This window comes from Tauraco erythrolophus, chromosome 7 (genome assembly GCF_009769465.1).
Source record: "Tauraco erythrolophus isolate bTauEry1 chromosome 7, bTauEry1.pri, whole genome shotgun sequence".
Classification (NCBI taxonomy): domain Eukaryota; kingdom Metazoa; phylum Chordata; class Aves; order Musophagiformes; family Musophagidae; genus Tauraco; species Tauraco erythrolophus.
Window position 1 is genome coordinate 3,156,691 of NC_141471.1, and position 10,957 is coordinate 3,167,647.

The following is a 10,957-nucleotide window of genomic DNA, read 5'->3' on the forward strand; positions in this document are numbered from 1 at the left end:
CCTGGAACCCCTGGGCTGCTCCATCTTCATCCCACCTTCCCGGCTCTCTTCCTTTTCCTCACCACTCCCTTTCGCAGACATAGACGTGGTCACGTCTTGCACTTGTTGAGACTCTGCGCCGGTTGCCGTGCGCAATAACGCCTTCCAGATGTGGACGGCGAACGTCCTGCCTGCGTTGGGTTTATTTAAATTTTTTTTTTTATTTTTTTTTTTAAAATGCCCTTTCTTGCTCTCAACCCTACTCCGCTCTACAGGAAAAAATCCTGGCCAGCGCCACCAGCACGTCTCCTCCATCAGAAAGTTTTTTGTGAGATGAGTCTTTGGCCCATCCAGCGTGTCTTCTACCTTGGAAACTTTTCCAAAAGCTCCTGGAGAACACACGGCTGATACGCAACCAGTGCCAAGGTGAGGGTGAGATGAGGCCAGAGGTGGGAGACACGGATTTAAGCTCTGCTCCGGAGCCCAAATCCCTGCGGCACCTTTGTGGACATGGCAGAGGGGACCAGGGAGCTTCAGAGCTTGGAGCACTTTTAGCTCTGAAGCGTGCAGGGACAGGCAGGGATGGTCAAAGCCCTGATGCCACTCTGGTGGGCTCACCATGATGTCTTTGCCTTTTGGGAGGGTGCTGAGCCCACCTCTCGCGTGGAGACCTGGTCTTTGCTCGACGAGTTTTTTCCTTCCTGGTGTGGGAGAAGCTGTTCCCACAGTGGCCATTGCCACCAGCACAAGGGCCAATGTCCTTCTGGAAGGGGCACAACCAGTGACACATTTGGGCGAAACATTTTATTTGACAACAGTGGCTACAGCAACGTTCCTAAGAGGCGAAACACACGGGGTTTCGTTGACCACAACTACTCATGGGCTCACGTAGAATTTGCTGAAAGAACTTCCTGAAGCTCCTAGAAAATCCCACCCAACCCAATTTGGTGGGATCTCACCCAACCTGGTTTGGTGGCTTTGCTGTGGACAGGCAAATTGGTCTTATGTGTGACGGATGCAGTGCAGGGGCTGTCCTAACCCTCTTAGGCCACTTCTGCTCCTCGTCCCACCGTGCCAGGGCCGAGCAGAGTGAGACGTAAGATGCTTCCACATAGGTTAAGGTTAATGGGGTACATGGACAACTGATCTCTTGTGAGACCTTTTTTTCTTTCACTGCTGGGATTTCTGAAAGGGGGTAACTCCAAGCTCTCGGTGTCTTCATGCAAAGATCTGGAAGGTCTGGAGTCTTCCTGGGAGATGGCTCTGCCGTATCTTGCATAGACTCGTCATTGAGGAGAATGGCCAACGAAAGTGTAATGGGGGTCCAGCTCACCATAGAGGGATCCTAGGATCCAGAGTTCAGTTCAGTAACCATTAGGGAACAGATTCTCTAGCAAGAGGGAAGCTCTGGAGAAACTGGTAAACGAGGAGCACACGGAGAGAGGCCCTGGTGATACGGGAGAAGGGTTAAATCTCCTCCCTGCCTCTTTCCAGCAGTGTGGTGCCCACAAAAGTGACGTCTCCTGTAGCTTTCCTTTCTTCTTTCTCTCGCTGGGCCATGAGATAGCAACCCAGTGACTCCATAAAGTCATGAGGGATCTTAAAAAGAAGGACCAGCCACAACAATTTGGGGACTGGAAAACGTTTAGGGAAACAGGAGAGGTTCCTTGATTTAACTGATCCCTGATGTTTCAATTTGTATTTCCACAGTTTCAATCTTCTCCAAGAGAAGCGTCAGCAAGGACAAGGGCCAAGAAGACAGCTAATACCCTGTGGTAGCTCAGACAGCTTCAAGTTTGTGAGGGCCCACAAAAGAGCCTGGAGGTATTTAGATGTGTAGACATGGCGCTTAGGGACATGGTTTAATGGTGGACTTGGTACTGTTAGGTCAGTGGTGATCTTTTGGATCTTTTCCAACCTACATGATCCTATGATTCCATGAAGAACCAAGTGGACCTGGAAGGATGTCTCTGAGGTGGTACCATGTTCCCTCACTGGATCTGCCTGCTTGGGCTGGATTCACTGCTTTAAGTGCAACAATCGTGCTCTGCTGAGCATCTTCTGTAGGCTGGAAGTCCCACAGACAGATGCTCCAGGAGATGGTGAGATGCGCTTCCTTGGTGACCACCTTTCCTGAGCCAGCGCTGAGCCTCCAGCATGCACGTCCTTGGGTAGTGCAGGAGGTGGAAGAGCCCTCCAGATTGCCACGACCTCACCCAGGGGACATAGGGCAGAGGCTGGGGACATGGTCAACCCTTTGGGGACGTATCATGGGCTTGGCAACTGGTTTCCACTCAGCAGCTGGTTTTCTGAGCAAGCATACGGCTCATGGAAAAGAAGGGATCAAATCAGGCCAAGAGAGAGAGAAAGGAATAAAAAAATAGGGAAAGCAAGAACATTCCTGGAGGCTCTCTGGCCTCGCTCCCTCCAACCTCCAGAGAGGAGGAGGAGGAGAGAGACAAAACAAAAGGCACAAGAGAAGAATGAGCCAAAGCAGCATTAACACGAGGCTTGCAGGGTCCAAAGCGAGCGGCGGCGTGATGTAACAGGGCAGGCCCCTTCCCAAAAACCCGTCAGCTTTGGAGGACCCGGGGGTCCTGCAGAAAACGCTGCCCTTTTATGGCCAAGCGAGGAGGGCCGTGGCGCGGGATCCTGCCCTACTAAGGGCAAACGTGTCCCGCGTGGCGCTCGCAAGGAGAACACCCACCGCGCGAGCGCAGACGGGCTCTCAAGGGACGTCCGAAACGCTGCTGCTTCGTGTCGACCCCGATTCTGCTTTTATTCCCCGAGTTCCTTTTTCCCCTCCTTCGATTTTTCACTTCTGCCTCCAAACCGGGGAAAAAATAACAAATCTAAAAAAAAAAAAAACCAAAAAGCCATTATTCAGGCAGGGCTGGCTGGTTTCAGGTGACACCCTCGCATCACCGGGATCAGGTTCAGGAGGGTCATCCAAGGACACTGGTGAAGCCCCAGGAGCAGGCAGACCTCGGCGGGGAGGATGGTCTCCCTCCCGCAGGCAGCTGCTGGCAGCCGAGGGGCGGCCGCTCCGTGTTTATCCTCCCCGATCCGAACCGGGGAAGACGTTGTTGGACTCTACTCTTCAACGCAACGGCGCGTGCCAAGTTCAGCCGTCCGCCGCTGCACGCCGCAGCCCGGGCATCTCGCTGCCACCACCTCCCAGCGCTGCAGAAGACACCCTGTCCCAAGGCAGATGGTGTTTTAATTTTGAGGAATCGCAACGCCACCAGGAAGAGCTTATTCTCTTTGGTTGGTGGAGGCGGGGAGGGGAATCCACCTTGCAAGTAAGACCTTGACCCATTGGACAGTAGGGTGAAGGTCCTGAATTTGTATTTTCTCCATTTGTCATGCCCCCAGCAATTTGCCCACCCACAGCTATCTGCTGGATCCAGCAGCAGCCAGGTTTTATTTCTCAGAGGAGCTCTTGTTGGATTCAAATTATTATTCAGATTTTGGAGTAATCGGGTTTGCTTTTTATATGCAGCAACGCCAATATTGAGAAGTTTACTTACAACCCTTGAATTATAGCACAGTGTTGAGAAGATCATAGAATCACAGAACCAGGTTTGGGTTGGAAGGGACCTCAAAGATCATCTAGTTCCAACCCCCCTGCCACGGCCAGGGACACCCTCCTCTACACCAGGTTGCTCAAAGCCTCATCCAGCCTGGCCTTGAACCCTGCCAGAGATGGGGCAGCCACAACTTCTCTGGGCAACCTGTTCCAGTGCCTCACCACCCTCGTTTTAACAAATTTCTTCCTTAGATCTAATCTAAATCCGTCCTCTTTCAGTTTAAAGCCATTGCCCCTTGTCCTGTCACTACACGTCCTTGCAAAAAGTCCCTTCTCCAGCTTTCTTGTAGGCCCCTTTAGGTACTGGAAGGCTGCTAGAAGATCTCCCTGGAGCCTTCTAAGGTCTAGGTATTAAAGAAAAATAGCTTGGAGGAGGAAGGCGGAGACCCCTCCACATGCTTCCAGATTCCCTGCAAACCATGTAGCCTATTTTACCCCTAGAAAAGAAATTGTAGGATCGTGGATTTATGTTACAAGGGGTCTCCAGAGCTCACGTGGTTCAATGTCTTGCTCAAAGCAGGGAGTTTCTCATCTTTTGAGTTCCTCGCTGCTCTCTCAGTGCTCAGTCTAAGGATGTGGACCAAAGAGGAGTGCCTTAACCTGTATCCTTCACAGCCCAAACATCTGCCCTGCTGCTGAACGTCAAAAAATGCTTCTTGGGTACCAAAACCCAGAGCAAGGTGAGGCTGTGACGTTTCTCCTCTTGCTGCCTGGCTCCACGTGGCTTTGGCATCTTTGCATCCCTTGCATGGTGTCAACTTGTTAGTGGTGGGACTCGTTAGAACCAGTGCTGCAAAAAACACAGCACCAGAACTGGTGCCTTGGGGTATTTTTTCCAGGTGGGTCACCTGAATGTGTTATAAGGGTGGAGAACATGGTGCAGTTGACGTTATTCTGCTTTTTGAGCTGGTCTTCCTTGTCCCTGGGATGAGTTACAGCAGAGGAACAGAGTATTGCCAGGTCTTCATTTTGGGGGAAAAGGGCTTATTTTGAGCGTTACTTAACAGCAGGTTTTAAGATCGAGGCCTCCGCGCTGGATGCATCAAGCCAGCCAAGCCAAGCAACCCAAGCCAAGTTGTCCTCGCTGCTGTTGCGTTGGAGAAATAATCTCTATTAACAACTTGTCTTGGCAGTTTCAACATTTTGGGGAAAGAAATATTTTTATTCTCCCACCAGGCCTTTCTCCAGTCGTTATTGGCCACTGCTTTCCTGCATCAACGATTTAACTCCTGTTATGTTCAGGGCACTGGACAAAAGTAAATTCAATAAAATTTTCCATGAAAAAGCACGTGGATTCTATGTTCTAGGTGGGAAAACCACAGGATTTTATACGTGTGTTTGCTTTTTTTTTAAAGCCCTTGACAAGACTATTAAAGAAACTAAGTTGCCGCTGGAGAAAAGGTCCTTTTATTGCTCGAAAGCAATTTAAAAGACAAGAAGCAAAAGGTGAGGCTTTAATGGTCACTTTTCAGGATGGGAAAGAGGCCGTGGTGTGGTTCACCAGAGACCAAGTCCAGGTTTCTCAACATCCTCATCAGCAATCTGGAGGATTAAGAGCAGACCCGCATCTCCGCGTTGGCAGGTGAGCTCTTCCAAGGTCATCAAGTGCCACACTGATGGCAAGAAACTCCAAAAGGCTCTCAAAAAAAAAAAACAAACAAGAAAAAGCAGAGAAGAAAGTTTCAAATGAGCTTTGGTATAGGAATACCTGAAGTAAAGCGGCTGGAGGAAACATGTCTAAACCACACTTGTGCTCTGCTGAGGTTGGAACCGGCAGCTAGAGCTGAGATCTTGGATTGCCACCAGCAGCTCTCTCAAATCGCTGGCTCAACGCGCAGCCAAGGTGTGTTCAATGTGGCAGCCAAAAAAAGCCAAGTAATTGTTATTTCTCTGCCTTCCCTGAGCACGTCCAACACTCAGGGCACCACTTTGCTACTGCAGAAAACCCTGATGCATCCACGTTTCGACTACCGTGTGTAGTCCTGATCTCCAAGAGGAGCATGATTGTGTTGGAGAAGCAGAGAAAAGAACAACTAAAATAACTAGTGGGATGGGGCAGCTGCTTTACAAGGTGAGATAACAACATTGGGACCCTTCAACCTGGAGAAGAGAAGGCTGTTGGGAGCTTGTGAGCAAGAGGCAGCAAATCATGAAGGCAATGAGTACAGTAAATGCAAAACTATGACTCAAACGAATAGCAGATCAGCTCAAAACCAAGAACAAAGTCCTTCTTCAGTCGGCAGGTTGCTGTAAGAGGCAAATCCATTAATGGATTCAAAGAAGGGCTTAAGATATTCGTGGGCAATAGGTCTGCCAATAGATACTGGAGGGAATGGGCAGGCTGGTTCCCACCATCACCCATGATACAATGACTGCTGATAGTGGGAGAGCGGAGAGGAATGAATCGAAGATGTTGCCATGCATGTTTTCTTGAAATATCATCTCCTGACGCTGCTGGAAAAAACTATTAGGCTAGATAAACTTGCAGGAAAATGGGGCAGTTTACTGGACCAGATTCTCCCAAACCCAGTGAGATGCTCTTAGATTACTTGAGAAAAGATGGTGGGGAGGTGGGGGAAGGGCTCTTTACATTAGTGATGGGTGATAGAACAAGAGGAAATGGGTATAAGCTTAGTCAGGGGAGATTCAGGTTGGATGTTAGGAAGTATTTCTTCTCTGAAAGGGTTGTCAGCCACTGGAATAGGCTGCCCAGGGAGGTGGTTGAGTCCCCACCCCTGGATGTGTTTAAGACTAGGGTGGATGGTCTACTTAACGATATGGTTTAATGGGGATTAGGGATGGTTGGACTCGATGATCTCTAAGGTCTTTTCCAACCTAGAAATCTATGAAATGAAATGAAATCTATGAAAATTACTACTTCTCAGCTCTAGACTTTATCAAGAACAAACAATAAGCTTCAGTCCTTAACCAGCCCATAGCTGAACTGTACATTAAGTGGTTCCTGCATTGCATCATGCAAACTTAAGGACAAGAGGAAACGGCCTTAAGTTGTGCCAGGGGAGGTTTAGATTGGATATGAGGAAAAATTTCTTCACTGAAAGGGTTGTCAGGCATTGGAAGAGGCTGCCCAGGGAAGCGGTGGAGTCACCATCCCTGGAGGGATTTAAAAGACATGTAGATGCTTAGGGACATGGTTTAGTGGTGGACTTGGCAGTGCAGGTTAACGGTTGGAGTCAATGATCTTCAAGGTCTTTTCCAACCCGAATGATTCGATGAATTTCTGTGACAGCTCAGGGATGCTTTGGTGTCACCTAGGAGTCACGTTCGCAGCAGCGATGGGTTTGCTCGTTGACGAGCCAGGTGTGAAAGCTGCGTGGCTCTTCCCAGCACGGGGCTTGCAGTTCAAAGGCATCTTTACATATCAAACGATAACGCGGCAAGAAACGGCATTTCATTAGTCAGGAAGTGATAAATTGATATCTTGATTGAAATAATTATCAAGGATTACAGGAAATACCTGGAGATGCATTTATATTCAAGAGAATCTTCAGGGAGTAGGGGGAAACTTTGCCCCAAATAACAGTTTATGCTCAGGAATGCAGCACATCAAAATAAAGTCTCACCCTTCGGACCCACCACATCAATCCTGTGTTTTAACTGTTTTCTTACAACAAACCAGATTCTTATTTTTTTTTCCCTTAGATAATCTCGTGTAGGGAGTGATTTCTAAGATGGTTGGGGAAACGCTGGTACTTGGTGGAGCTGCAAAGCAGATACGTGTGAACTGCAATAATTTCAAAGCCCCTTTGCTCCCCTCTGGCTTTTAGGTCCCTGGAATCTATGGGGAACTTTTCCATCCTGATGGGGGTATAAATCAGTAATGTGATAGACAAGAAATCATCTCATTCAGTGAATACTCATATACAGAAAAAAACCATGAATTTTCCTCCCCTGCCTAAGCCATGGAAAATAATCTCCCCCCCCCAAAAAAAAAATAATTCCAGGATGAAGATCACATAGAAATAGTCTGGTTTCTACTAGTGTTAAAGAAAAATATTAAATGCTGGTATCTGTTCTGGAACCCTTGATTCAAGGAGGGTGCAGAAAGATGTTCAGCAGAGAAGGAAGGTCACAAGGGTGAAGCAGAGGCCTGGAAAAGATGTCTTGGGGTGAAAAGCTCAGAGAGTGAGCACCATCACTCAGTTTTTCAAAGATAAAGTTACAGGGGGGATTAGAAACACAGACTCCGAGGGTGACTATGGAAAACAAGCAATGGGCACCTTCAAGCAAGGATTTGTAAGACCTAACATCCAGAAGCTCAAGTCAGACAAACTGAATTGAATCATAGAATGGTTTGAGTTGGAAGAAACCTTGAAGATCATCCAGTTCCAACCCCCCTGCCGTGGGCAGGGACACCCTCCACTAGATCAGGTTGCCCAAAGCCTCATCCAGCCTGGCCTTGAACACTGCCAGGGATGGGGCAGCCACAGCTTCTCTGGGCAACCTGTGCCAGTGCCTCACCACTCTCAGAGTGAAAAATTTCTTCCTTGTATCTAATCTAAATCTCCCCTCTTTCAGTTTAAATCCATTGCCCCGTGTCCTATCACTACATATCCTTGTCAAAAGTCCCTTCTCCAGCTTTCTTGTAGGCCTCTTTATGTCCTGGAAGGCTGCTAGAAGGTCTCTCCATTTGAAGTTCAAATTAAATTAAGATGCCAGCCCCTGCTCACATCCCCACGTCCCCAGCGTGCTGCGCTGGCGTGGCTGGAAGAGGAGAGACGGCAGGGACAGATGACACGAAGCCAGAGGAAAGCAGTGCTGGAAGGAGGGAACATTGCTCAGAGGAGTTATTTATGATCTGCCGAGAAACCAAAGAGATACACAGCCTGAGAGTCCCTGGGGATCTGTCCCAGGCCTGGTACTGCTCAAAATATTTTTTTAATAATTACTTGCATGAATAGAAAATTTGCTTCTTACAGCTGCAAATGATACCAAGCCGGGAGGGACTTCAAGTACTTTGGGAGGATGGGCTGGAACTTCAAAACAATCTTGACACATTGGAGAAATAGCCTGGAAAAAAAAAAAAAAAAAAAAGGCTGCAATTTAGTGGAAACAAAGGGAAAATCTTGCTGCTTGTGTAAGAATAGTTGAGCTGCAGAGCACAGCCCGGGCCGGGAGCGGGCGAGCCGGGATGCGGCAGCGCATCCCTGCCTGGACCGAGCAGCCCTCCTCACACTGTGACCAAAGCAGTAAATCACAGGCAGGGACACATCAATGTTGCCTGTGGGACACGTGGAGCGACGCTTTAGGTCCGTGTGGCACCATGAAACCTCGGCTGGAGGACGTTGTCCACCTGGGTATGGTGATTTGGGGAAGTTATGGGCTAGTGGAAGAGTCCAGGAGATGGCCAGATATAAGAAGTCGCCAAAAAAAAACCTCAGAAAAAAACCCCAAACAAACCCCAACCCCCCCAAAAAAAAACCAAAGGACATGGAGCTATTTAGTCCAGAAAAGAGCAGATTTGGGCAAGAGCTAGTACAACCCTTTTACAAATATTTAAGACGGACTTTTTCCTTCTTCTTAAATATTAAGGAGAAGGAAAAAGGTCATTCTCTTCCTCTCTGACTGCAAGAAGTAGCGATGGGCTTAAGTGGCAGCGAAGGAGCTTTAGTTTAGACGCCAGAAAATGTATTTATTTTTTGTATAATGTGCATAGTTCAGGCAATTTTGGTTTTGGCACTTGAACTGCTGAATCTCAGTGCTGGCCATTTTTTATGGATAGGTTGGGTAAGAAGCCATTTATACAGATAAGAGTTGATCCTGCCTCTGGGAAGGAGGAAACGGTGCTGAAAAGGTCCCTTTTTTGCTACGTTCTCCAATAAAAATGTTTCTGAAAGGTGTTGGTTCGAAGTTATTGATAGAAATGAAAAACGATCATGGAATCTGTGCCACATCCTGCAGGATGTCTATAGGAACTCTGTCACTAAAGCTGGATTTCACCACCAGTATGGGGTTGTTGGGTTGTTTTTTTTTTTTGCAGATAGGGCTGTTTCAATTAAAAAAAAAAAATATTTTTTGGCTTTGTTTCCCTGTTAGTTTAATGGAAAAAGGAGAGAGGTGTCCATCGCGCTGCGCATTGCTGCGCTCAGGAAATCTAAAAATCACACCGAGTAGCAGAGGCACAACTGGGCGGGCTGAGTTTTGGCTGTTTTTAGCTCATGTTCCCAGATTTGCTACTGTTTGGCCAAATTACCCGTTAGACAGCTCTCCTTCCTCTCCTAACCCATCCGGATGAGCTCAGTAGGGAATCGCGTCTTCGCAGCACACTCAAGAGGGCAGAATTGCCCCAGATGACACAAGGCAGCTTTGGTGGTACGGAGAAGCCAACATCCAATGGTGCAGTAGAGGGTGTCTCTGCCCATGGCAGCGGGGTTGGAACTAGATGATCTTTGAGGTTCCTTCCAACCCAAACCATTCCATGATTCTATCTCAAAAGTCTTAGGTAAGGCTCTACTCACCAGGCCGTCTTCCCACAGACTAGAACATCAAATACTTGATATCCTCCCTCCCCCTTGTTTTTTTGACTCCTTAAAACGAACAACTGTTTGTCACAAGGAAGAGATTTAGTCTTTGAAGAAGGGAGAGGTGATGTCCAAGGTCAAGAGCTCATGGGCTGAAGGTTGTTGCTATTCAGCTGGAGTTGCAGCTCCTAGAAAAGTCAATGGAATATGAGATATCTAGCGTGTTCCTCAAAATGATGTGCCAAATAGCAATGCTGCTCTGTCCTTTGGGCCAGTGACTATGGGGGACGTTAGCAGCCCACATGTAGGACCCCTAGGCAGCATCAGTCACGGGACACAATAGGGACCAACCGATCCCTATATAGAAGACATTGAAAATAAGTGAAATGAAGTGACCAAGGAAAAATTGCTCACTATTTCTTTCAAAATCATAGAATCTTAGAACGATTTGGGTTGAAAGGGACCTTCAAGACCATCTAGTTCCACGGGCAGGGAGGCTCTCCACTACACCAGGTTGCTCAAAGCCTCATCCAACCTGGCCTTGGACACTTCCAGGGATTGGGCAGCCACAGCTTCTCTGGGCAACCTGTTCCAGTGTCTCACCACCCTCAGAGGGAAGAATTTCTTCCTTATATCTAATCTAAATCTCCCCTCTTTCAGTTGAAAGCCATCGCCCCTTGTCCTATCACCACACACCCCTGTCAAAAGCTCCTCTCCAGCTTTCTTGTAGGCCTCTCTACATCCTGGAAGGCTGCTGGAAGGTTTCCCTGGAGCCTTCTCTTCTCCAGGCTGGACAACCCCAACTCTTTCAGCCTGTCTCCAGAGCAGAGGTGTTCTAAAATGAGAGCTAAAGACGCTCGATGGAATTATGAAACTGCACATGACGGTAGGAAAAAAAATAAAATAA